Source organism: Wasmannia auropunctata, unplaced genomic scaffold (assembly GCF_000956235.1).
Source record: "Wasmannia auropunctata unplaced genomic scaffold, wasmannia.A_1.0 LD336106.1, whole genome shotgun sequence".
Lineage (NCBI taxonomy): Eukaryota > Metazoa > Arthropoda > Insecta > Hymenoptera > Formicidae > Wasmannia > Wasmannia auropunctata.
In genome coordinates, this window is record NW_012026784.1 from 3,328,138 (window position 1) to 3,331,698 (window position 3,561).

General features: G+C 33.7%; 2 protein-coding genes across 2 annotated transcripts in view; both read right to left on the minus strand.

Annotated features, from left to right (window-relative positions):
- LOC105452465 (adenylate cyclase type 5-like) overlaps positions 1–3,561 on the minus strand; it is a 39,986-nt gene that overhangs the window by 23,922 nt on the left and 12,503 nt on the right. The gene's annotated exons all lie outside the window — the stretch shown is intronic.
- Positions 1–3,561, minus strand: part of LOC105452456 (putative fatty acyl-CoA reductase CG8306) — a 23,436-nt gene that overhangs the window by 2,081 nt on the left and 17,794 nt on the right. The gene's annotated exons all lie outside the window — the stretch shown is intronic.

The following is a 3,561-nucleotide window of genomic DNA, read 5'->3' on the forward strand; positions in this document are numbered from 1 at the left end:
TTGTACCGGGAAATTACATCGACTCGTCACTACAGCCGGGGAGACGAAATCGAGCGACGGGAACTTATGGTACAACCCGCGAAAAACGAGTTCGGATTCTTGGCCTCGTGCCGAGGGTACTAGTTGCGCGCCGCGGAGCAATACCCGTGAGGTGTGACGCGGCGCCATCGAGAAGTATCGCGCGATTCCTCCGAAATTCGCTCGATTCTCGTCGACCTGAGACCGTCCTCCGACACACCCCGCGTCCCTTATCCCGACCGCGATCACCCGCGATCCGTATATTAATTCTGGCATTAGTCTGCCAAGGATCGGCGCCGGAATATTATACGTTATTCCTGAACACTTTGCGCGCCCACGTCCCGCGAACAACGAGCGATGATACTCGCGAACTGTATCAATCCGCCCTGCGGGAAATACATGTTATGTTATATGTTTTAATTTTTGGAGCAATTATTTACTCTCCTTGCCGCTCTCCTCAGCCTCGTGTAATCGCGTATATCGAACCGTCTCTCTGCCATTGTCGGAGCTGGCTAGCCGGCCTTCCGAGCCGTCGCTGTTCGCACGTTCTGGGACTTTCTCAAAAACCCATGGAAAATATCGAGCCTTCGAGCAATTAATTGGGGATCGAAGATAGCGCTATTAATTCATAGAAAAGTGGCTCACTTACGCGGGCCTGGCGCCCAAACCTTGTCTCTATCCGCGGGACAATCATTGTAAGATCTTTAAAGTATTCGTATCTCCGAACGAAGTAGAATTTCGCTTGAGCCGGACGTGCGAATTCGCGACGTCATTGTCTCGCACCTACGAGTGCAATCGCAACGTAAACGTACAGAAAGAGAAATTGTTCAAGTGAGAGCGGCTATTTTAGCAAATTCACATACAAGCACGAAATGTATTGCGCGTAGCTCAATATAGACCATACCAAGGTACACAGAATAATTAAAAAGAATCTGGGATGGCATCCTTTCAAAAGACATACAACTCAACAATTGTTTCCTCAAGATTTACTTCGTCGAGAAAATTTTTGTGATTGGATTTTATTGTTAGACCAAATAAGTTTAATACTTTAATAACTTTCTATTTTGTTTTCAAAAGTATACAGTATATGGAGCCATAATAAATATATTTTTATTTGTTGATGATATAAGTTTTTTGTTAACATATTTTTATATAGTGCGAGTCATCGTACCTTACTAATTGTAAGCGCAATAAAACATTTATCCAGGGTTAGGTAGCAACTAGTTAAAAAGTTAAAAGTTAAATAATAAAGTTAAAAAGTTAATAACTTTTTCTTAACTTAATTATAAATGAATTAATTGTTAACTTCAACTAGTTCTTTTTAAATATATATAAACATTAACTCATTAACTTTTTTCTAAGTTAAAAATTTACCTATTGCAAGAAAAAAACATTTTCATGTAAAAATAATATTTCATTGTTATTTTATATAAATTTTATTTATAAATAAAATATTAAATTTATTTAATAATTTATATTGTAATTGTTTTTCATTTAAAGTAATCTTATTTTTAAAAATTATGAAATACTAATAATACTTTATATAAATGATATTTTTCCAAATTAACTTTTAATTAACTTAATTTTTAATCTTAATGCAACTTTTAACTGAGTTAGTTTTTTGTTCGTGCAACTTTAACTTAAAAAATTAATTTTATAAGTTATTAACTTTAACTTAATTTTGTTTAAAAAAAATATTAACTTACCGAACTCTGCGTTTTCCTAAGTAAACAGAAAAACGAATAATTTCGTACAATTTGAAAAAAATAGAAAATATGAAAAAATAAAAATATACATATTATTGTACTTTATTATATAGGTTGACATAGACAATGTTGCAAATGACTACTTTTTGAGAAGAATCTTATGGATGGACGAATGCACTTTTCGGAATGACTGAAGTATTTATCGACATAATGAACACCATTATGCAGAAGAGAATCCCCATTGTCAAAAAGAAACACATGTGCAGGGGCAATATAGTTAATGTATGGATGGGAATTGTGGATAATGTAATTATCGGGCCACACTTTTTTCCGAAAAATATCATATACCAACAAGACGGTCCAATCCAGCCCATACATCATTACAAGCTCGTACTATTTTAAATCACCGATTTTGGTACAGTTGGAAGACATTCATAGCGATCTACATGAATGGCCGCCGCAATCACCTGATCTCACGCCCATGTACTTTTTTGTGTGGGGTTATATACGAGATCAGGTTTATCAAATATTATCTGGTAACCGAAAGCAATTAATTAACAAGATTAGAACAGCAAGTGAGAGTATAACACCTAACATGTTAGAGAAAGTGCGACAAAGTTTCATACGGAGAGTCGCATTATGTTTAAATAAATTTGATGGCTATTTTTAACATTTGCTGTGAAAATTAATAAATATTTTTAATACTAATATGAAAAAAGCTTCCGATTATTGAATATTTCTTTATACACTCAATACTTTAATTCTGTATAAAATATTTAAAATAATTTGGAATACACAACATCATCTTCTGTCTATCTATATCAATCATCGTTGGTGATCAATACTTTTAAAACATTCCAAACTTTTGAGATCACAGCCGAATTAATTTTACTAGATTTTTTCTATTGGCTTTATTGTTGTATATCGAAAATGTCGTTCGTAGCATTCGTCGGTCGTCGTCGGTCAAATTACAATTACTTTAAGCTGCATTCGGATCAATTCGACTTTTTTCAAAAACTGATTCCAAAGTAAAATACAGTGGAATACGAATTTGTTGCCGGCACATTTTTTCTCTTTTACTTTTTCTGTGTCTAAAAATTCTATCGAAACTTTCAATGCTAATATAAAAAGTAAAGAGATAAAGGAAGAAAGTTTGTTGTATTATGTTAACTTAAAATTCAATTTTTTATCTCTAATTGTCGTTTTGGCTTCTTTTATAATAATTACGATTGCTATCCAAGACCATTATAATTGAATCGTTATAAACTTTATAAAGGTGCAATCCTGTCGATAAGTAAGTTATGTCAACACATGCATATACTATCGTTACCTATTGAGTCGTGCCTGCCCCTACAAAGTCTATCAAGCAATCTGTTGTACTACCAAATATGTAAATGCAACACCCTTGTACATGTACATAAGTTCGAATTTTGTTGTTTTTTACTGAAAAATTTGTTTTTCAAAAAAACTCAAAAAGTTCCGGGACTGAATTTTTTCGGACACACTAATAGCGCCATCTATATTTCAATGGTAGGACAAATTAGTATAAAGCTTTGGAAGTCTCCTACATTTTTTACGTCGCTATCGAGTAAACTGCATCAAGTTAACTGTTCATGTATATTAGTTCAGTAAAATAAGGAATCAACTTCGGAATTCTTTGTAACAGGGTCGACTTTTGCCAATCTTTTCTAAATTGTATCAATAATATATGGTAAAAAATCGACTTCCTAAAAAGTGCCGCTGTAATAGTTATTAAACAAAATAGGTGCAAAATTACGGTTTTTTGCGAATAACTTTTAAAATTTAATTTTACCGAAGAAGCTGCTTGCGCCAATCA